The sequence below is a fragment of the Lissotriton helveticus genome, chromosome 2_1 (genome assembly GCF_964261635.1).
Source record: "Lissotriton helveticus chromosome 2_1, aLisHel1.1, whole genome shotgun sequence".
Lineage (NCBI taxonomy): Eukaryota > Metazoa > Chordata > Amphibia > Caudata > Salamandridae > Lissotriton > Lissotriton helveticus.
Window position 1 is genome coordinate 822750088 of NC_136059.1, and position 24932 is coordinate 822775019.

General features: G+C 43.0%; 1 protein-coding gene across 4 annotated transcripts in view; it reads right to left on the reverse strand.

The window, feature by feature from the left end:
• Positions 1 to 24932, reverse strand: part of DTWD2 (DTW motif tRNA-uridine aminocarboxypropyltransferase 2) — a 734040-nt gene that overhangs the window by 237797 nt on the left and 471311 nt on the right. The gene's annotated exons all lie outside the window — the stretch shown is intronic.

The following is a 24932-nucleotide window of genomic DNA, read 5'->3' on the forward strand; positions in this document are numbered from 1 at the left end:
TATATTGGTGTTCAACTTTCACCTCCTTTTCTGTAAAATAATGTTCCCTTTTCCCCACTTGTACTCGACCATACCAGATTCTTGTCCTGTTAAGCCTGTTATGTGGCAACAAGAGAACAGTGTCCTAGAGCAGAGTGTCTAAAAGAGTCTGGTTCAAATCCACAAATACCCTTCAGTGGTTATCTATGTCTGGAAACGACTAGGAATGTAAAAGAAAAAGAGTTAAGCCACACTTCTACCTAAATGATTCTAATTTGAAAAGGCTGTCCTTTTTTTTACTGTACGATCGCTGACAATGCCCCCAAAGAATAATAACTGATAATCTTCTGGGCTGGCGGCGTTATCTTGCCAAACTCTGATACTACTTATAACATGGGCACAGAGAAGATGTTCGTAAGATAGAAGATTTCATGGGTCCGTATTATATATAGGGCACACAGGTTCATGTTCGCTCCACGACGCACCTTTAAACAGGTGCACTAGGTGCAAACATGAACAGGGCACTGGATTATAATAAATGCGTTGCCCTCAGGGTAGCCATAAATTCGGGACTGGCTAAGGGCAGCGATTTCAGCAAACTATGGAGCAGTTGCTTTAATCAGCCGCTCCGTGTTTCACTGTGCACCTTAAGAATGGGGAGAGAGAGCCCCTTGCAGGCGGGTGCAGTGAGCGGCTGCACCAGCTTGTAGACGGATGTCTGAGGGATCCATGCGGCCACTTTTGTCCCATCCACAGGGCTGTCCTCAGGGGGATCACCAACAGTGTGCACCTTCTTGCTGCGCACTGTCAGTGCGCCTCCTGACTGCTTCTTTGCCTTTGTACCCACGTCCTTGATATAACATGTGGTAACAATAGGTCTTGTTGGGATAGGTGCTATATAATTATCTTTTTAAAGAGTTTTAAAAGTTCTCTTTTTACTTTTCATTACTGTATATCAATAAATGATTACAGCACAGAGGTCTGAATTCCTTTGTATATTGTTTTTCCACATGAATCAAAATACAAAAGGGCTGCCTCACAAAATGACGAGTGAAGTGCTTGTGCAGTTCAATCATATGACTTAAACAATAAAAACAATCTATTGACAAAAAACCATTTAATCAGTACAGTGCCAATTTTTCTTAAACGGTATCTCTGACTGTCCAGCTATTTGAGTTAATTTTTTATGCTTTATGCCGGGCTTTAGATCAAATACAGGGCACAACATGATATATGGTCAACAATTCGACTCCTCTTAGTTGTGTTTCTTAAAAACATCTAAATGTGTCTTCATCAGGACTAGAAATATGCAGCCTGGAGTCACAAGAATTATGTTGGATAGGTCCTGGTTGTATCCTGGATATGGATGCACATTCAAGGTGTGGAAATTCTTAGAGCGGATAGCTTCTTCCGACCGGGATTGGATCATGTGTAAGCGTTGTAGTCTGTGGGCCTAATAGGTATCCACATGGAAAGTGATTCAGCTTGTCCTTGATTGTAGCAAAACTGGAAATTCTTCCTATTTATTCAAACGGACGATCAAATCATCTCCTCACTTCTTGCGCAACTGAACAACACATTTGTGGTTTCTAGATGCTCCCAGCTTTTTGTCCTATAATGAAAAGCATTACAACTTACATCATCCTGAGCTGTGTACTGCTGGACATAGACTACCATACTCCTCCTAAGCATAATAATTAACTAGGTAGATTTTGAAATGAGTCTAATTACATCTTTTAAACTTGTGTAGGATATTTGTTCCTGGTTGGATCGAGATCATTATAGGTTAAGGCATGGTTGCACAGTATTTCCTTGAATGTTTGCTGCAGTGCATCTGAACCTATGTGGGTTGTCCATTTTTACACCCACAGCCCCAAAGTCCCAGGGCAAAGGGGCAAAGGTTATATCTAGCTGTAAGAGTTATATCTCATTGCTTGGTTAATCTGTGCCATTGACTGAGGTTTGTAGTTAGAACTATAGTAAAATCGCAGGAACTAGATGTTGAGACATAGGGTGTCATATAGAGCATGGCAGAGCTCCTGATCCACAAAGTGTGCATCCCCTCACCCACTGGACGGTAGGGGGACTGCTAGGTTTCTCGTGGCGGAGTCTCAGTTGGTTCTACAGTTGGAAACCGCTGTCACAACCCTATCTGTCGCTGTAACAAAGAGTCAATGCAACAGAATGCCCCCTTACATAGGACAAACTTTATGACACCAAATATTCATACCCTGGACAACATGTGAGGCATCACCATCCCGGACCAAAATATTAGTCTATGAAATCCTCTTGCACATCAGAGCCACTCACATTTGTTTTTCAGCAGCAATAGCTGCTTTGGGGGGTTGATTCTGAGAAACAAAATGAGGGCCCAGCAGGCTGCCACAACATGCTGAACACTCGAACACTATGTTTCTGGTGAAAGTGTGCTCACAGTTTCAGTGAAAGCACTTTAATCGGAAATTCTCAGCCACATCAGGAGGTGGTCTTTTGTGGAGTGTTCACAAGGGAGCCTCAGCTACCTCCTGCCCCCTGAATAATTACCACCCTAATACACTTCGGTGTTATTTTTTTAAAGCAAATAGCACGTACATGCCATTGATACATTTGTGTTAGTTTCCTGAAACCAGAAGGTATTAGAACCTGTTTTAGTGTGAGCAATAAACTGCCCAATTATACCCACCTATGTTGTTCTCCATAGAAGGAATACAGCATTGACTGGACATTCAGTTTATTCATGTCATTAGGAGCTATTTAGTATGTCATGCTGTGCCTGAGTTGCTAATCCCTACCACCTTTTGGAATAAGCTCTAATTGCTGGACTAGAGTCAAATGCCCAAATGGACTAACTTGGTTAACTAAGTGAACTGCAACAGTTTTGCTATCCATGAAATACCAGTGGTACAAGACAGTAACCACTTAGGACACATCCCAGTGAGGACTGGATGCTCTAAATCCAAAGAAAAGGCAGCCTTTTTATAGGGATGGGGGCCTAAAATGTCAGAAGAATATTCAGATTAAATGCTGTAAAATCTCTTCTATCTTTTAACTCTTCATATTTATGTGAGATTGGGTTCTCGGCACTGGCGATATTAAATGGTACAGTTCTAAAGTAAAAATGGAGCACAACCTGAGAGTGGCAGCAGCAAGAACCCATCTATCCACAGATTGAATCTCTCTGGCGAAAAACAGGCATACTTGTCACATTCGTTCACAAAGTTATCAACCAAATATTTTAAGGCAAATTATGTTATGTTTATGGAAAACAAAGGCCCACTGTACATTTGTGGGCAATTTCTTCTTGGAGACTTTTTATGTGAAAGGTGTAATAAGCCTCTGAAATCTACTTACAGCTGCCCACAAACCTTTGGTTTACTAAACAGTGGTACTGTGTTTAACACTGTGAAAATTATTTGCAAAATACCATGTTGGAATTGAGGGCAGCGAGGGTTGGAAGGTTCTTCTTGGAGGTGAATCGGATGGCAAGGAAACCCCTACACTCTGCAGAGTATGGTGAGCTATAGGGGGGTGGAGGGGTAATCATCACCCCCTGGGACCCTTGCCACATGCAAACTGGTCTTGGGGAGACCTGTCTATACTCCCTACAAACAGTGCCCACCTTAGGACCAGCAAAATGAGGGTCCAAATGTAACTGGTGTTTGACCTCACAGCGAGAGCATTATAGTACATAATTAGTATTCAGCACTGGATTTGGGAGCAGGAGAGGCCTCATTTGCATAGAGATGCCTTATGCAATAAGGCCCTGCCAGAGCACTGTTAATAACTGGTGAAAGGACAACTAATGCATACTATGTGACATCTGCCACCCAGCAGCCACCAAACCATTTGCTGTATAATACTGACCTTAACCATACCTAAAAGTGAACAAGTGTATATGAGGATAGCAGAAGAGCCTCCATTACATCACGCTTAGCTTTGTAGAAAGCACAACAGCAAGAAGAAACACCGTTTTAAGAATCTAATTGATTGGTGCAAATATGCCTTCATAGCTATCCACCGTGGAGGCTGTCCCAGACTAAAACTGATCTGTTACTTATTGCAAGTGTGGCATGTTGATAAAAGCTTTTTCTATATGTAGTTGTGTTGCAACCAAAATTGTTTAGATTAACTCTTGAATTTCCAGGAGTAAGACAAGTTTTGGAAATAGGTTCATGAGTAAGTATCACTTACTCAAGGAAAACCCATAGGTAAACACCAAAGTCAGGAGTGCATCAAAACTACTCAATGAAAATGCTTTGTGTGTCAGGCCTCACAATTGAGGAGAAATTAACACCTAAGGCAAGGGTAAGGTAAAACTACCCACCCAAAAAGCATTGTCAGTCAGGTACCGTAAAACTAACTGGATGGGCTGAAGACATTTATTCAGAAGATTGTTTTACAAAAAACATCACGAAGGCAACCTATGCTTAAGACAAAGTAGAAGAGAGACTTAAGGAAGCATGACTAAAGCCTTTAGTTAAACAAAACAACAAAGTACTCGGCAAATCCAGTTCGCTAAAGACATGTAGCCGTTCTCTCACTCACCAAAGAAAAAGTAAACTTTATACGCAGAATCCTTTACATTTGGGTAAAGAGACCATATATATTGACCTACAGTCAAGCTCTGTCTATTACATGGAATACTGCTCATAGGCTGAATGAACAAAATAGCAGATGAAGGAGATTGTTTTATATTGATATTGTTGGATTAATCTGAGGCTTTTGCAACCTAAAACAACGGAATCCTGTTATATGAGCTGGATACTGTGGACAGGGTACTGGGGCTGCCTCTATGTCGGTCAGGTCCTTTGTGGAAGATATTTCCATTTGCATCAAGGTGGGAGACACTTTTAGCCACAATCACTATGACAGAACAACCACCCAAATAGTCAACAAAGTCTAAAATCGTATTAATACACAGAGATCACTGGCAGTGATAAGGACATCTACTGGCGCTCACTCAGAAGATAAGCCACCCCTACGATTACAGGATGGTTTTCACTGTGCAATAAAGAGCTGGTAAAAATCGCTCAAGAATAAAATGGACTCCATTGCTATTGAAGTCAATCTGCTTCGGACGGATTTATGAAAATTAGTTGACCAAGTGCACCAAACGGAGGAAAGAATGTGACAGGTGACTGTGAATATTGGCAAACTACACAAAAACAGTCAAACTGCTCTCGAAACTGACATGTAATCTGAGGTGAGACTGGAAGATGCTGAGGGATGATCAAGATAGAGTCACCTAATATTTGTTTATTCACCTTAGAAGATGAAGAGGCTCTTGAATGAACCTTTATTAGGTAAATGGATGTTGGGCATGCTAAACATTATGTGAATCTAAACAGTTTTGTCCAAAAGTATGACCATAGGGTTCCAATGCCACAGCCCAGAACAATTATTATCTTCTGTTGTGATCGAAACACCATTTTAAAGTGTACAAGATAGGTGGAGCACTAGAATTATGATATTTTCAGATTATAACCAACATGTGCAAAAACTGCTGTAGAACTGCTTTGAAGCTGTGAAACATACCCCAGGTGAACAAAACATGAACTAAGTGTTAACCTATCCAATCAAAATGAAAGTGACCAAGGAAAGCTGCTCTTATTTCGTTTATAATCTGAATAGAGTTTAGGAATTGGCCGTAGAGATACAAGAGACTATGGCGCACCCCTGACTTGTTAAATATGTTTCATGATTTCTTGTGATCAGAAGCATCTACTGCAGACCTATAGCAAGATGGTGTGAATGAAATCACACGAAACAATGGTTCAGCGTGAAGATACCCTGTGAGTTATCAATCAGTCAAAACCGCAGCAAGAACAACAGAAAGATTAAGCTAAAACTGAAAATATACATAGACAGCGTAATAGAAACTGTCTGGGAAGCACAAATGTCACAACAAAGTGGGAAAGACTATTCTAGACCGCATGGTCACAGCACTAAGTAATTAAAATAGAGGGTCTTTATTCACCTTCTATTATGAGAAAGAGATATGCCCATGTTGCCTTGGCTGCACTTAGTCCATTAGAGGGTTTTAGTAATCTGGGCATGGTCCCTGGGCCAGGACTACACAACATGCGTCTGTTCATGCTCCATGCAGATTGAGGCTTAGGAGAATAGCAATCGTTCAATTCAATTAGGATTGTTTTTGAAGTTCATAAAATTAAAATTAATCATGCTGCTGGAGGGAGTGGTGTGCTTAGGGACGCAAGTTTACGAAATACCCATTAACATTTCAGGTAGGCAGTGTGCGCGCGCACACACACACTGAGAAAGGGAATCTGTTCTTTGCAGCTATCATTGCTAAGGGTTCTGGTTGAAAAAAGAATAAGGGGCAAGTCCAGAGACCTACACCTAGAATGCAAATAGGAAAGCAAAAACTGCAATGCCAGGTTTCTAGAAAGAGCTTAACTACAGAGGGGCGTTTCTCTACAATTCAGTGTGGATACTGATTTCTAAGATGGGAAATACAGTGAATCTACTGATATGGAATGCCAGAGAACTTAACTCAAATTAAACATGATACACAAAACTTTTATGGTATAGAAATACAATAGCATTGACATTTGTCCAGGTGAGCAATTTTCTATCACCTGAGTGTCCGCTGAGTGTCTCAAACTGGCTAGAAATTGGAGGATATAGTTGTTCTCATCCTTCTATTCACGATATACAAGGGTTTTGGATATATGACAGGCATCTCGTGTGTCATTTCGGGTCGCCACAGCACAGCAAACTGGTGACAGAATAAATGTTTGTGTTCAAAGACATTTGGATTGTCAAGAGCTGTGCCTCCTGAATGATGTGTTTATACACCTAATATGGATGTGAGTGTTTCTTCTCATTTGGTTTTGAGACACAATCCGATATTTCATGAGAAACAACAGGGAGATAAAGAGTGGTCTTCCCATGACAAAATAAACATTTGAGTGAAAATCTATATGGTCATGCTGCCTAGTCATTTGTTTTGTGAGACATTTTAATGCATCATTTTTCTTGACAACGCTATCATTAAAGATGGCGCAGGTCAGCAGAGGACACAGTGAATATATCAGTATGTAATAGCCCAGACAGAACAAAGCTAGCACTTCAGTTGCTTATGTAGCTCAAGTTTCCCTTCATTCCCTTAGTTTTCAGAGGGAATGCATGCAAGCCAAAATGGTAGCTACTGTGTTGTTAAGCCAACTCAGCTCCCAAGCAATCAGTCCTGGCCATGTCCGACTGTATTAATACATTTCTAATTTTAAACTGCATTGGGGTGCGGTCACTCAAGCTAAAGGTGCGCCGTATCCTGTGTGCTACATACCGAAATCAGCTGCACTGGTAGATTTTGCCAGCCTCCGTGAGATACCCTTGCAGCATTAACATGTTCACTTCTCAAATTCCATATTAAACTATATTAATATACTACCCAAATAACTGAATAACATATCCACTAATCAAATTATTCATATTTTTTTACTATACTAATTTTCAACAGTAATCCTTTATGGGTTCCGGAGTGGCGTGCTACTCGCCAGAAAAGAAATTCAACACCCATCAGGGGTATCAAGTGCTATATGAATGCAAATCTTTCTTCCCCTTTTATCCCTCCGCTATCTTTCTCACTCCAAGTAACTGACTAATATCCACCACTGAAATGACTTCATATTTCACCATATTAATTCACCACTAATCCTTTGTAGGCTTCCTGAATGGCGTGCGTCAACAAGCGCTATATAAATACAAACCTTTGCCCTCCTCTATCCTTCTGCTATCATTGCAAATCCAAATAACTGACTAACCTATCCACCACTTAAAATGTACTTGCATGTTTCACTATACTAATTCAACACTAATCCTCTATGGGTCATGGAGTAGCGTGCTACTCGCCGAAAATACAATACAGTGTCTGCACAGATGTTAAACTGCCACTGTTTCTTATGACCGGAGCAGGGCTTTGCAGGTGTTGCTGAGCCTGAAGAAGGGAGCAGCAAAGTAACGTCCCCACTTGCACTATTCAGATTCCATGATGGTATAACAGTTCGCTCGGTAGCAGAAAGCGCCCCTGTGGAAGTGAAAACATGCTGGAGCATGGCCAGCCAGAAGGGGAACTGCGTTGAAGGAGGAACAGCAATTCTGCAGTGGAACCTGCTGGTGCTGGGAAATTACCCTTGGCGGCAGACTCAAGGGCCAAATGGAAATTTACAGCGGTAGGTCTATCTTGCACCTGCATCTCTTGATAACACCCAGTTCCACTCACTCAATGTTAGTTGACAGAATCCAGATTACCGGGGACTCATGATTTTCAATAATTTAAGGGCGACAGAGTACAGCCTTGCAACCCCAACAGCATTTTCAGAGACAGCAAAGAGCAAAATAGTGCCCGATCCACCGGAAAAAAAAACTGATGGCTGTGAAGAGGGCCACAGCATCTGCAGAATACTATCAATCAACAAATTAATTTATTTTCTCTCATACTGTGATCATATAAACATTCAATAAAAATGTCAATGTGCAATACCCCTTACAGCAAATACATGTACTACTATTGTCTCCCTGTGCTTTACTCTGGCACACAGATGCTAGGGGCAGACAATGCCACTGGGAAGACACATCAATTCTTACCAGGAGGGAGAGGCTGTACAAATAGGGGGATCACATTGAAGCCAAAATGTGGAATGTAGGCTGGAGGAATTGCCAACTAAGGTGATGGGGACAGAGGCTTCGGCAAAGGCATCAGACAAAAACAAACAGATACTGAAAGTTTTAAGCCTAGAAGCTCCCTCTCTAACGTTTTGCATTATACGTTGACCTTTGTTATTAATGTCGAGGGCCACTTAGGAAATTTGGGCAAAGCAAGGCATATCTCTAATGCTAGTCTTGAACAATTATGAGTAAACAACAGATATTATCCCCTCAAATGAGGCCTTCCTTTGAGGCGAGCAGGGCGTAAGTAATAATACACAAGCTCTCATTGAGAAAAATGCAATTTTGTGCCCACAAAGGGTTACCTTGAAAGGGGTCGTGCAGTCGAGGAATAGTGCTAACTATGTAGGAGTAGTCATGTGAGCACTTCTGCCGAGATGAACTTTAAACTGGGTAAAGTGTCCCAATAGGATCACAGCCTATTGTTTTTCCCGGATATCTGCCAGCCACCATAACCAGGAGAAAGGGCTTGCAGAAAATCAAAGATTTCACTGATATCAGAGCCTAGGCCAGCTGTCAGTGCCTGGCTGACTGGGAGATAAAGTCTCTCTCTTTTGGGCATGTGGAAACATCTCCTGCCTATGCGAACTCCCTTAGAACTAGCAGTGAGTCCTGAGACTAAATATATATTGATGTCTTGATCTTTCCTCACTTTGCTGTACTGCTCTGCTAACTCCCGCTGCTACCAGCTCATTTGATAGTTTAGTAATTTAGTAATTTAATTTAATTAGCGCAGTTAATTAAAACCATTGCTATAAAATATCAGCATTAGCACAATTATCATGTTAAAAAGCGGAACTGGAAAAACAAACTATCAGGATTTAAGATCCTATACATATAATAAAAACAGTCTTGTAGTTATCAGTGATCACATTACTGGGCTAGGCCTGAAATAAAATTGGTTAGGACAGAAGATACTAAACCAGGGGACAAAAAAAGTCTGTAATGAGTTTTTGGCGGCAAGGAACTGGAAGCGAGGGGGCCAAAGGGGGTGAAAAAAGATTGTCCAAGATTCTCACAAACCTTCCGATCCTTGCGAGCGCTTGAATATCTGAGGAAGTAAAACACAGGGCCGATGCCTCCCTGCATGACCTAATGCCCCATTTTAAATATAAGGGTTTTAAGAGAAATCTTCTAGGGGCATCCATGATTCAGTATGGTAATTGCACAGTCTGCAGGCCCCCCCCATTTGATGGAGCCCATCTGTTAAAGGCCGTAGAGCGCAGACCTAGAAGGTGCATGAACATTATGTTCTTCCGAGCCACTGCATTTAGATTTTCCAGGAGATAAGTTTGCGGTACCCCAGGATGCTATGAGCTATTCAGGGGGAGCAAGACAGTGGATGTTTTTAAAGCCTTGAGGTCCATCCGATGGGAGATTAATTTCACCTGCTTATTGATGACTTTCTTCCAGACTGGATATGGGATAGTTGAAGTTAATAATGAGTTGTCAATCTCTAGCGTTTTTATGGCCTTTGTAATCTGTCGATTCCATGGATTTCCAGGACTGGCAAAAGTTTATTTTAGTCGGGATTTTAAGGTATTATCTGCAGCTTTTAATGACCTTATAAAGTATTTCAGAGTGTCTGCCTCGCAATAGATGGATTGTCTTTGTAGGCCCAGCTCCAGGTGTAGTCTTGCCCTCTGAATGAAGTTCGGAAGATGAAAGATTTTTTTATAGGTGGAAACTTGGGCGAGGTCAAGACTAACAGAGCATGCACCAGGGAAGGCTTGATGCCCATAGTTTAAGGCAGGGAGTAGAGTAGCTTTAATCACCTTCAGAATGGGTTCTCCGGAAGGGCTGCTCAGGGACTGGTTCAGTCGGGTCAGGGAGTATGTTATTGCGCCGGCTCTCTTTTTCAAGGCGGCTAAATGAGCTGATGGTCTGGCGGACTCGCTAAACCAGACTCCCAAATAATTATATTTTTAAGTTGTATTGATCTTTGCAGGCCCAATGTGCCACCTTAGGCTTTTCTTGTTCTTACAGCCGCCGAATATCAAAACCTTGGTCTTTTCCTGGTTGATTTTTAAGGCGTTGGCGGTGTTATATGTGTGGAGCTCATTTGATAGTTATGATCGCTCCCATTTCTGGGGATAATTGTATGATGTTGGCGTTTTGTTTAAGTGATTTCACAAATCTGCCTATATTCGTCTTTCGAGGAGTTATACACATATATTTTATGGTCATTTTATCATCAAAAAGCTTTATTCGGTCAGGAGGCCATAAAAGACAAATACAGTTTATGTTAATGTTCCTGATAATACACGACTGATCATATTGTTTCTAATGTAGAACCCCATTATCTTTGTGTTCATGTCCTCTCAGCCCCATGAGGACATTTTGTTCCAGTCCATGGTGCAAGCTTCTTTTTCGACTTAAACTAATATAATACATTTGTTTAAAAAACACAAGTATTTTCTATATGTTCGGTCCCTATATGCATATATTGTTCTGCTCACTCTCTAAACTTAACAGGAAGATGTTCTTTCCTCCTCTCTTTTTAATTTCTACACATTTGATGAGGGGGGTTGTAGCTGCACAGGTACAAACGCCTTCTTAATAATTGTTGCTGTCCAGCAACCTGCCACTAAAGGCAATCCGTTTTCATTTCAAGTGCTTTAAAAATAATGAAATGATCCAATTTCAAATTGCACAATTCCAACTGGTAAATTGGCCTGCAACAAACCGATGTAAGAGTGGGAAATAATATAAAATCCCATCAGAGCTGCGAGTAGATTGTGAGAAAACTCAGAATTTGTCATCAAATAATGAAAAGAGGAGAAGCAAACGCTTCTAGAATGCCAGCCCGAGGGGTGAAAGGAGAAGAGGAGACAAGTAAACGTGTTTTGCAGCCTCTTCTAGCACCACCAATCAATCAGTAGTAACAAAAGTGACAATTTCTATTATTACATCATCAATCTTATCCATGCCCAGCGTCCAAAGTAGGGTCAGAATCGAATTGTTTTCCTCCAGCAAGTTAGCATTTATGTTTATTCTATACCGACAACTGGCCATGGTCGACGAAAGGATGCACTTAGTCTTGAGGTGTAATACTGCATATGCACAGATGTTGGGGACAAAAAAATCGCATCCAACCTCCTCAATTGTTCCATCCTGTTAATATCCATCAGTTGATTGGCTGGTGGAAGTTTTCAAAGTTAGTAATTTGGACATTACAACAATTATGGCTGAATGGTAATTCTGCTACTTTGTGTATCCAGTGTCCAGACCAAAAACCAAAACTGTAGTACTTCTGCTAGTGGGAAGATAAACTACACAGCATTAATGTTCTGTACATCCTGGTTAGAAAAATTCATTTTGAGGTTCTGAATTTCACAGGTGAGCTAATATCCCGAAACCTATCAGTAAATCAGAAAACAGAATACTTCTTGCAGGTCTCAGTGATCTACAGATTGTTACATTTGGCAGAATTCTTGAAAGCCTCCAGATGTCTGTGTGTCTATATACTCTATGAGTGTCAGTTGTTTTATGGAAACTACAACGCACTTATAACGTTTTGAAGGTACGTCGTTGTTTTTTTCTGGAGGCTTTACAAATGAGCGTGTGGGGAATTTAGGCCTGTTAGCAGGAATAATGACATACAATTTTAAATAAAAATAATAATATTCTTGGCAACCAAGTAAGCAAACAAAGTTTGAATACTACGGGAGTCCAGATTTTGATTTATTTTACTGAACTAAATGAAAATAAACGCCAAGGTAGTACAATGTGCAAGGTTCTAATGTCACACATAGGTCTATGTGATGGAAAGGATTCCTGCACAACTACGAATGCTTAACAACCTCAAAAATAAACAGTGCATTGAACTGCCTTTGCTTTTTAAAAGTATTAAAAGCTGGAGAATTTCAGTATTAACGGCTGGAGAATTTCAATGTTCGGAAGTTAATGCAAATGTTGTAAAATTATCTGTTGTGATATAACAAGGATGTCCCACCGATTACTTTCAAAACTACACTTTTACTAGGGGGCCTTTGGGTCTAGAGAAACAGCTTACGAGATAGATTGAAATCATGTAACTATGTGTGCAGACTGATATAATTTGAAGAGGATGATCCAAAAAAAAGAAGTCCTGATGAGGCGAACACATTAGGATAAGTCAAGAGGAGGGAAAGATCATTAATGGAACCTTACAATAAATATTCTGAACTACACAATCACCTGATCCCACTGAGGACCTTGCTAATAGCTCAGTACAGGGAGAGGAGACCACCCCAGGTATCCAATTAGAATGACACCAAGATGAAAGAAGATGCGAAGCTCCCACACACCTTACTGAAGAGTGCCAAATAACACTGCAGGTCCCAGCAGCTGTGGAGAGTTATGCACTGAGTACCCTTGTACTACAACCCGACGGACGAGTCGTGGCTTCAAGCAAGTGCTGGTGGGCCGCTGGACACAAGTCTGTACACAAGGTTTCAGAACTACACGTTATAAGTTAAGACACTGAAATACCATTAGAAAACAGTGTGAAGGATTGTAAGCCATTTTCACCAACATCATATTCCCTAGCTATTAACACTCCACATATCACTGGCTCATACCAGGAACATCAGACACACCTATCACTGGTTCACTCGGAGACGTCTGAAAAAGCCCCAACAAGTGTGGTGTCTGGGGGAGGAAATGGGAGAGGACACACACCTTGTGGAACATAGTATTCACCCACCTAATACATTGTCTAGAGTGTGTTGCCAAAATGGATAAAGAAAGAAACGATGCACTAAAATGTGGCAAAGTTTGCCATTAGACTACAACTCCTAGGAGTCTATGGTATAGAGTGCCTTGACGTCGGCTGCTACTTAGATAAGCTTGTGAAACCCTCATACAAAAAAGGCTTTAACACCCTAAAACAATATACAGCCTTGAAGGGGTAAAGTATCAGCTATATATGCCAGGCATATTGAAATGAGAAGTCAGTAAACCCCATGGTCCTCCAAGTCAGAGGAAACCAGGCACACCCTCCACGTATCTCTCTGTGATGGGAGGGAAATGTACACTAACAAAGGTTCCTTGAAAGAGGAGCCTTATGGGAGTCATTCAGCACAACATCTTAAAGAGAGAGCTAGTGAGGCATAGACTACAACATTGATACTGAAAGGAAAGCGTCACAATATCTGACAGCAATGGATGATCCAAAGCAAGTGAGTCTTCATAAGGTGCTATGCTGATGAACTGTATATGGGAACCACACACTTGCATCTCAATAAAGTCTGGCTGAATATCAAGCTGTCAAGGCAATCAATGCTCAGGGCATGCTTTAATAACATGGAAAACGATGGTGCTGATAATACACCATCGTCTTCATAGAATGCATGATTTCCGATTCTATCTCAAATTCTCAAAACCTGCCTGCACCGTGTATTACATTAATAGTCATCATAAGGGTCCTTGGGGAATCAGTACTATTTAGGACTTCAACAGAAATGTTGTATTTGCTTTTTTTTTACCCATGTGTGTCTCAAAATACAACACTCAAGTGACATCCACATGTCTGCATTAAGTAGATTGATCTCAAGACATCCAACAATGTGCGTATACGAGAAGCATTTCTATATCTATGTGAGTCTCACCTATCATCTAGTTTCATCACAACATGGACTTTTGGCATATAACGTTGTGCTCTCATTCTGAAAAAAGATATGTGCAAATATACTTGCTTACTGATGATGGAGCATGCAGATTGACCCACCTGAAGTCTTTGAAACAGAGGTCCATTCAGATTTCAGTTCAGGTTCTCTCGTTTCAAGAAACCTTAAACCCCCTAAATAATGTGGTATTTTAGGATTTATATAATATTAGACAATGACCAGGATAACCTCTAACGAGGGCTTCTACACAAAAATCGAGTAGCAAATACCTATGTATCTGGGACAGGCAGACTCACTCTCAAGTACAGTGAACTTGCTTTAATGTGCATGCATATGAGATTAATATTAAAGCATACCTCAAAAGAGACAGAGGTTACAGGAAGCATGGTTAAAGGCTGCAGTATTTTTAAAGCGCTATGTTGTTAGGCTGTCAGAAAAACACCCATCAATCTCCAGGGCTTCCATTAAACAAATTATAAAAGCTATCAGTTATTTTCCAACAGACTTGCCTGGGGAGAATATTATTAGTGTGCACTGCATTAACAATGGCATACCATAGCCCTATATAAAAACAGACATTCGACTACTCAATTATTTAAATTAATCATTTCTTTAGAGGGCACTTCTCTAAAAACTAAAGGTTGTTTTATTAACGTAGATGGCATATTCTTAATTTATTCAAGGGTTAGAGAGGCTTGGCATTAACCAAATTATTATCAGCATTGACAAGAAATGCATTCCTACCAATTTACAATGGAAAACACTAAATATGTATGACATTTTATAAATTACATATTGCATATACATAATGCTACATGTGCGCAAACACACAGGGAGTGTCATATATTAACAAGATATTTCAGAAAAGCCAGTTTCTGTTAAATAAAGTGGATTTTAAGGCTTTTGAACAAGCGCTTCAAGATTAAATTACCGATCAACAAAATCTTTCTTGCGCCTCTTTAAACATTTTTATTAAGACAATTCAGATTCTTTAGCTTGTAAAAAACAGAAACTACAATGCTAGACAAAGGAAATGCATTTGCCAAGCGGTACCACAACATGGCAACGGCTGTATTTAAAGGATACATATCAATAATTTACTTTAAAACAATGCAGATTTGTTACATATAGAGACTGTGATTGACAGCAATGTGTGGATTCCCACCGTCCATAATAACATTAAACAAAGGAAGAGATTAACAGGCTGGACATCACTTCTGTTTCCCTCTACAAATCGCAAAAGCATACTGCTAAGGAGCTTTGTCCACTTACCTGGTGCACTTTCAGAATCTACTATGTTTGTAAACTCCTACTCTCAGTGACTTTTACCCAATATTGTCTCGTAACAGCCCCTCATATCCCTACCAATCAGTCTTGCCCCTGTCTTACTGCCAATCGTTCATTCTACCTATCGCCCTTGGAACACTCCTAGTCCACTTGGCTCTCCCATCCAACCAAACCAAGTAAAGTCACGTTTTTCTTCCTGGACCAGTTCTCTGAACCGTTATCGAGACCTTCCTTATACTCTCTGGTGCATTACACCAGGTCAACAACCAGTTATGTCACTATTTTAGCTTCTGGGCCAATGTGACAAACCCATACCAAGACCATGTTCTCCTATTCTGCTGCATTGTTAGTCAGCTAAAACAATGTCTAGAACACTCACTGGTTAAAAAAACCATGGCCAACTAATACAAAGGAAACTGCTTTATTATTTCCATCACTACCTCATTATATACAGTTAACAAGTTTCAAACTGCTTCCAACATCGCATTGGTTGGCAAACTACCAAGAGAGATCACTCAAACATTTCAAATTCTGAGATTTAGCTCAAATACATTTCCAGCACAATCTTACAATCACATAAGAGGAACCAGAAATCCACCTCCTGCAGCAAAAACGACCAGAGGACTCCTCAAAAGACATACTTATTGACATTTCGAGAAGTAAAATGCGGCAAACAATCTGAAAAGACAAAGTCACAATGCCATCCTGTCTACCATGTCTACTGGAGGAAACAACAGAGCAATCACCAGAGATTGTAGATTAAGAGTGATCTGCAACAAGTCCAAATGGCTGCCTACTATCTCTGCAGCTAGAACAATCATCAATCTCACTCAACCACAAATAACCAGATGTCTCACCCTGTACCCAGCGATACAGCAGCCATCTATCTTGCGTGCTAAAAAAAACCCAGATCACTACGTTAAAAAGAAATTACATCTGCGACCTGCTAGCTGAGCTCAACATGGAACATCTTTTTGTCAATGCTTCTCCCACACTCCATAAGGCTAACCCTCTTCAGAACTCGACCAAACCAGAAGAATGGGAGAAGGCTAGTGATGGCTCACAAATATATTCAGGAATCTCCACTGATAATGGCCATACAGCACTGGAATGTATATCTTTACTTGTCTGATCCTTGGTTAACAAAATACTCTGCCTCTTCTTTCCTAATCTATCAACCTCCACCACACACCTCTGTGTTTGCAGATGCCTTCTGGACTCAATAGTGGACATCGCTGTGCACCCTCTGGATCTCTGTCTCGTAGGGCATCTCAGCATCTGGTTAAACAAACCGGTGCAATGAGAGACCTCCAGCCTAATCAGTTAACCTGAAGCATTTTGTTACCATTAATTGGGCTTTGGTTACAGCCACTTAGCGGATCACACCCTATGTACTATTTTCAATCAAAGGGGCTTAACCTCTTTCATGGGAAACAAGCCCACTGCATGGATCAAATATTATATCATTCATTTCAATCTCAACCTTTCTAGAGCAACTCTAGGAACAACTTAACATCAACAGACATCACCACAGCTATTTCTACTAGACCCTGAAGGAATCTTGACAAACTCCTTCCATGCAAACTTAAGGAATCACCTTCTTTTGTGCCTTGCAATGGACATAAAATAAATCTATACATGGTTAACAGGGGATTTTGGAAATGTGTGTCCCCCTAAAATAATACATCTCTTCACTAGCATATGCGGAAGGCAAGACTATTTAATATGGGCTCAATAACAGAAACTGGCTGCCTATAAAGACATTGGAGGAAAACGTGCAATGTGAACGCTAAAAAAGCGGCTTCAAAGGCAGGTGAAAATGTATAAAACCTACAAAACTTCTATCAAGAAATTACTACTATTAATGAATATCGGATGCTACATGTCGAACCTAAGAACTCTTCGAAGTAGCTGCTAAATACTGTTACTCAGTCTGCAACTCAAAAACCGTAACAAAACATTATCAGGACCTCTGTGAGTCCTTTGCAAAACACTAAATTAAAAAAACTAATAGCTTGAATCTCATTTCCTCTTGAAGAAGCAAAAGATAGGATTTTAATGCCAACAATGTATTATACCTATAATCATTAGCAGCATAATAACATAGCAATCATGAATTCCACTATATCAAAAGAAACATGCCAACTGACCTGCAAATATCCTATATGAGGCTGGTTCTAAGAAAACAGAGACTGGTTTTAAGAAAATATAGGCTGGACCAGGCTGACCCAGGAAACTAGAGACCGAAAACGAAGAACCCTTTAGAACGTAAACTCATTCCATCGTTCTTCCAGATCTCAAGCTTCAATGAACAAAACAAACTTCTATCAAACAGATGGGATACCGACCTGGAAAAGCACAAATCTGTTTTTGGTAGGAGGTCATGGATTCCAATGGAGTTGGTGCTCTACTCCGATTCGAGGGGTCATCAATATCCATTACTATAGATCACCATCCTCCGACTGAAAAACTATACGAAACAGGGAAGCAGTATACAGTCCAAAATTGGAAAAATCCTATTGTGAAGATGAATCACAAATGCTTCATCCTTCATCTGGAATGTGGTTGTCTCACACGGCTCAACAATCACCCCAATACTTTTCAATGTGTGTTTTTGCTCATCTTCCTGACCTGAGGAACTCTTTTAAGTTTACCTGCTACAACTATGTCGGAAAACATGCAGATCATCCTGAAATTCAAAAAGAACCATACAGGTCAGGTCTTCAAAACTAAGTGAAAGCGTACTGTTAGTGGAACTGAGGATGCAAGAAATCTACTTTTTAAGCGCAGTCACCCTGCATTCTTCACCTTTTGCTGAACTCTATATGTTTGCTGGTTCTAGAACTCTGTGCACTTTAACCCTGCTAACCTCTAATAAAATGCCTGTGCACCCCTTAAAACATGGTTGAATTGGCATATTCCTAGACCTTGGGTCCAGGCCAGCACTCTCCCCTGCAGCCTTGCCTCACCACTGCAGCCATGCGTGCCCCCGTAATGCAGGGTTCACGCCAGCAGCCCTCCCAGCCTACAGGTGATTTCTTGATTTGTGTCATACTATTGTATTGTGGTGACATCCTGTAACTGTTTTAATACTTCTTGGTAATTGTTTTCACTCCGCCGGACTTTCAGACTCTTATTTACTGCCCAGTTTTTGTCCAGCCTGTTTGCCGCCGCCGCTGCTGCTCCTGTGGCCCCTCCAACCCCAACACAGTCCCCGCCTCCCTACCACTGCTCCCGCCCCCCTCCCCTACTTAATGGCGATCGCTGCGGGGAGCGCGTGTGAAACCTAGACCTGGGTCCAGGCCAGCACTCTCTCCTGCAGTCTCGCCTCACCACCACAGCCTCGAGTTCCCCCGCAGTGCAGGATTAGCGCCAGCAGCCCTCCCAGCCTCCGGGTGACTTCTTGATTTGTGTCATGCTATTGTATTGTGGTGATATCCTGTAATTGTTCTAATACTTTTTGGTAATTGTTTTCACTCCGCCGGACTCTCAGTCTTATTTACTGCCCAGCTTTTGGCCAGCCCATTTTCCGCCGCTGCTGCCCCTGCGGCCCCTCCCACCCCGACACAGTCCCCGCTCCCGCCTCCCTACCACTGGTCCCGCCCCCTCCGATACTTAATGGCGACCGCTGCGTAGCAGGCGCGTTACTGGGTTGCCGAAGGCGTGCCCCGTGACCCGACCGTGACCAGCACCAGGAACCTCGGCTCTTCCGGACCCCACCGCTACGACTCCACCACCCTTCATGCGCTCAACCCCGGCAGACGCACCACCTGCATAAGATCCTCGCCGAACACCATCCACAGTCCCTTCGCGTGCCTACCCTGCCGCAGATCCCTCACCATCAATCCCACTACCGCCGAAGGACCGCCCGATGCACGCACCACCAAAACCCTAACATGCATCCTCCTCAATGTGTGCTCCCTTCACTGACACGCCGTAGAGATCTGGGACCTGATCAACACCCTCTTGCGCGACGTAGCCTTCTTCAGGGAAACCCGGACCAACGCCACCTCCAGCCCAGACATCGCCACTGCCATCCCCGACGGCTACAAGATCCAGAAGAAAGATCGCCACCACCACCCATTGCCCACAAAACCGCCCTCCTACTCTCCAGCACGAGTGACCCCCACTCCAACACAGAACACCTCAACTTCCAGATCCAGACCAGCCCCAGAACTACGCTACACGAGACCCTCATCTACAGACCACCCGGACCGCAAACCCAGTCCGCAACCACCATCGCCGAGCTCGCCGCACCCCACACAATCACCTCCAAGGACTACATTCTACTCAGGAACCTGAACTTCCACCTCGACAACTGCAACTACCCCAACTCTATCACTCTCCTCGCCAACCTCGGGCTGAAGCAGCTGGTCAACACGCCCACTCACGGAGCTGGACACACCCTTGACCCTATCTCCGCGGGAGGAACAAACAACAGCTTTAGCCACACCACTCAGCCCCTCTAGACAGACCACCACTGCGTCCACTTCACCTTCAACGCCGCCTCCGCACCCAAGGTCGCACCGCAACCACCAAGAAGGCACTAGAGCAAAGTCACAGAGGAACTCCTCAGCACCACCCTCCTCCTAGACCCCCCAGAGCCACGACAGACACCAATTCCACAGCCACAGAATTCCATCACCGGATCACCCGCTGCGCCGACAAGCTCACACCCCTCCGCCACCCCACCAAGCAATGCCCCCTAAAGGCCGCCTGGTCCACCACTGAAGCGCAAGAAGTCAGACGCTCCTGCAGACGCCTAGAGATAACCTGGCGAAACCAGAAAACCACAGAAGCTCAGAACAACTACAGTAGCGCCCTGAAAGAATACCACCAGCGCATAAGAGACACCAAACGAACCTTCATAAGAGACAAAGTCCAGACCAACGCAACAAACTTCAAGGAGCTATTCAACATCATACAACAGTTCACAAAAACCCAGAGCAAAGCCACAGACATCACCCCTTCCCAGGAACTCTGCTACAAGCTCAGCGCTTACTTCCATCTGACGATCAAGGCCCTCTACTACAACTTCAACGAACCGACAACGAACAACACCCCCGACGCCGCCAACATGCCAACCATCACGACCTGGGAGCCCGCCACTGTCGAACACATCACTGCCACCATGAAGAAAACCCAGTCAGGAGCCCGTACGGACCCCGGCCCACCTCACATATTCCACATGTCTGCCTCCACCATCGCACCCGAACTAGGACTGACACTTAATGCCTCCTTCATGTCCGGCATCTTCCCAGACGACTGGAAGCGGGTGGAGGTTAAATCCCTCCTCAAGAAGCCCACAGCCGGAAAACTACCGGCCCATCTCTTTCCTCCCTTTCGAGGCCAAAGTCACAGAGAGACTTGTGAATGCCCAGCTGGCCACCTTCATCGAAGAGAACTCCATCCTAGACGCCTCCCAGTCCGAATTCCACAGCAACCACAGCACCGAGACCACCCTCCTCGCCGCCACGGATGACATCTGCATGCTAATCGACCACGGACACACCACGGCCCACATCCTTCTAGACCTCTCCGCAGCATTCAACACCATTTCTCATCACACCCTCGCAGCCAGACTTCACGACGCAGGGATACAAGGAGCCGTCCTCGACTGGATCAAATCCGTTCTCTCTGGCAGAACCCAGAGGATCAGACTACCTCCCTTCCTCTCCGAACCCACTGACAACTGCGGAGTACCCTAAGGTTCATCACTCAGCCCCATGCTCTTCAACATCTACATGGCCCCCCTCTCCGCCATCGTTAGAAAGCAGGGACTCAGCATTGTATCCCCTGCCGATGACACCCAGCTCATCCTCTCACGCACGAAGAATCCCGAAGACACCAGACTCTGCTTCCAGGAAGGAATGAAGAATGTGGCAGCCTGGATGAAGGACAGCTGCTTGCAGCTCAACTCGGAGAAGACCGAGGTCCTCATCCTCGGACCCCACAACTTCGACTGGGACGACACCTGGTGGCCCTCCGCCCTCAGGAAGCCACCCACCCCTATAGACCAAGCACGTAACCTCAGCATCATCCTCGACTCCTCCCTCTCCATGAACAGCCAGATCAACGCCGTCGCCTCCAGCAACTTCGACTGCCTGCGCATCCTCCGCGAGACCTTCAAATGAATCTCCCCCGATTGCAGAAAGACCGTCACCCACGCGCTCATAACCAGCCGACTGGACTACGGCAACGCCCTATATGCCGGTATCAACAGACCTCTACTACACAGACTCCAAACCATCCAGAACGCCGCTGCCACACTCGTCCTCGGGACAGCACACCACGAACACATGACCCAACACATATGAGAGCTCCACTGGCTCCCTGTCGAGAAGAGGGTCACCTTCAAAATCCTTACCCACGACTACAAATTCCTCAACATCGGACCCAAATATCTCAACAAGAGAGTATCCTTCCACATACCCAAGAGGAACCTCCGCTCCGCCGACCTCCCCCTGGTCGAGATCCCTCGCATCCGCAGAAACAGAACAGGTGGAAGAGCTTTCTCCTACATCGCAGTCAAGACCTGCAACAAGCTCCCCGTGAACATCAGATGCTCCCCGACCCTGCACACGTTCAGCAAGGACCTCAAGACCTGGCTTTTCGACTCATCCACAGCTGCACCCCCCCAGCGCCTCAAGACCCTCACGGGTGAGTAGCACGCTCTATCGATATGTCCCCAGTACGTTGTACAAGGTGCACCCAAGCCCTGGAAATTAAATGCCACTTCTGAACTGCAGCACCTATTTTTCCATCCACTACGGTGGTAATGCAAACATGGCTTCAGGACTATCCCGTGTGCCTGAATATAGAAGTGTAAAAACTGCAATTCAATCTGCCAAAATGAACCCCATTTGACACATAAAAACCTTCTGTTTAAATACTAATTATTAGTGATAACCCTATGTAGACTTGTCGTCCACATCCTGAAATTCATGCTTGAGCATCAAGTCCTGCTTTACAGGTCTGCTGGATATACATTTAACATTGGGGGCTCACTTGCAAGGATGGGAACAGGATGACAAGAAAATTCTTGTGTACCAACTGTCTGGTTCCTGATGAGCCCTGTTTTGTTCTTCCAGGTGTCTGGGCTTATTAGGGGTACAGTGGGTACTTCAAACTGGTGTTGGATGTAGGAAGACGCTAAGATTACTAGAGTACACTCCCCATGCACCCCCCAGCCCTCAGAGTCAATGTTCAGTGTAGCCGAAGACTTTAGCCATCTTAAAAATGCCCAAAGTGGGAAGAGTTGGACCAGGAACATTTACTCCATTGGTTAGGCCATGCCCAAGAGTCATCACCACCCACTAGCTAGTGCCACGCATTTATGTGTCATCTACAGGCACTCACTTCAGAATAATTTCAGGACCTGAGGAAAAACAGAGAGGATTGGACCTGCTGTCTGTGACTTGAGAGGAGTTGTGAATGACTGATCAGCCCCATCTTGTACCCAGGAAAAATAAGTAGACTCCATGGGTCAGAAGGCTGACCTCCTGTTAAAGCTACAGGGATACAACAAGCTAAAATAGCCTTTCCTACAACTGCTCAGCTGACCAGTAGCAACTGGACTGAACAGGACCCTGCTGTTGGCCTCTGCCTGACGCTCAGTGGGTCTTGAAGTACCTCACTTGAGGTCCTGGGGACTTTAAAGGAATACTTCTGTAGTGGATTGAGACTTAAAGAACTAAGGGCCTAATTTGGATATTGGTGGATGGGTTACTCCGTTAGAAAGTTGACAGGTATCCCGTCCGCCAGACTATAAATTCCATTATATCCTATCACCGTTGTGGTGGAGTAACCCGTCAGACGAGATCTAAATCAGGCCCTAAGTCAGAAGGAAAAACCTTTAACCAGAATGAACCTGGTTAGTGTATCAAACCTGCGCTCTATTGGGAAAAGCCTCAATTTGCACCTAGATCCCAATCAACCGCGACCATTGATTATTATTGTGACTTCTTTGCTCTATTCCAATCTAAAATATAAAAAATTCATATCTCCGAACCCCTTATTTGGGAATTTCGTCATTGTCATGCCATTTTGTTTATTACATTTTACTATGTTTTTGTATTTCAGGTTAGGATTTTTATTGCTTTACATTTTGACTTTATTACTGTTTTGGTACTGCTAAATACTTTATACCTTGCCCTAAATTAAGCCTGCTTAACCTGTGTCATAGCTACCAGATGAAAAACCTTGGCATGATCATGGATTCCACCTTCCCCAAACCCAAGTCAACAAAGTGAGGAAAGACTCATTCCATGCTATGAGAATACTTTGATGTGTTTTCCCTTTCCCAGGGCTTTCCCATAAGATAAACGCATCCCTAGCACAAGTGATGGAACTTTTAGATTGCACCAATTGCAGCTACATAGAACTTTCCAAGCAACTATTCAGCAAGCTACAATAGATCATGAACAATGAATGGGACAACATTATCCATGGGATCATGGTTCTACGCTAACTACCAGCTGCAAGGAGTATTTCCTTCAAAAGCTTCTTCAATATGCACTGGGTGGAACAAAGGATAGGACAAGCTTTGTACAATCTAAAGTCACCTTGTACAGCAAAAACAAAACTCAGATTTCCTTGCCTAATGACCCACATTTTTTATAAATCCTACATAGATGAAAACTCCATCAAATTACTAACATGCAACTGTGAAATAAACTCCCAGAGAAAACATGGAGAAAAAAAAACACCTAGTAATCTTAAAGTTTTTTATAAGTAGCATATGAAGCTATTATCTGACCATTCATTTGCTTGCAACTATCTCCTTGTGTGAGATGCTTGTTCATGCCACTGCACCAACCCTGAAGAAGGCACTCCACGAGTATTTCACAACATTCAAATTCGATCTATAATAGATGACACTGCAGGGAACACCTTAAAATATAATTCAATATAAAACATTAAATGTCCATACAGACAGATTAAAACGTATCAAAAAATGATATAAATTAACTGGAATGGAGGAAAAGGTTTTTTTGATATTAGCCAAAAAAACTAAATTCAGGATTAAGCTACATAAATTCAAAAGCAACTTGATTCTGTAAATCACATGATAAATTTCAATTCAATTTTTGTGGGTTTTTCAGCTATTTACAAATGACAATATCCTTAAGAAGGCTGCTTCCTTGACCATCTAGGACCACTGATAATCCAGAGTCATTCTGTTTTTTCTGTAACTGCAAAATATCAAAGATGTCAAAAGGGTCAGTTTTTCTAGGGCATCACAATTTGGATTCTGATGTCTTTAACATCTGATTGGCAGGGTCTTCCATCTGAGGAGAACAGCTCATGGGGAAAGAAAGATATTTCTAGAATCCTGTGAGCTAGACTGACACATTAACTGACTGT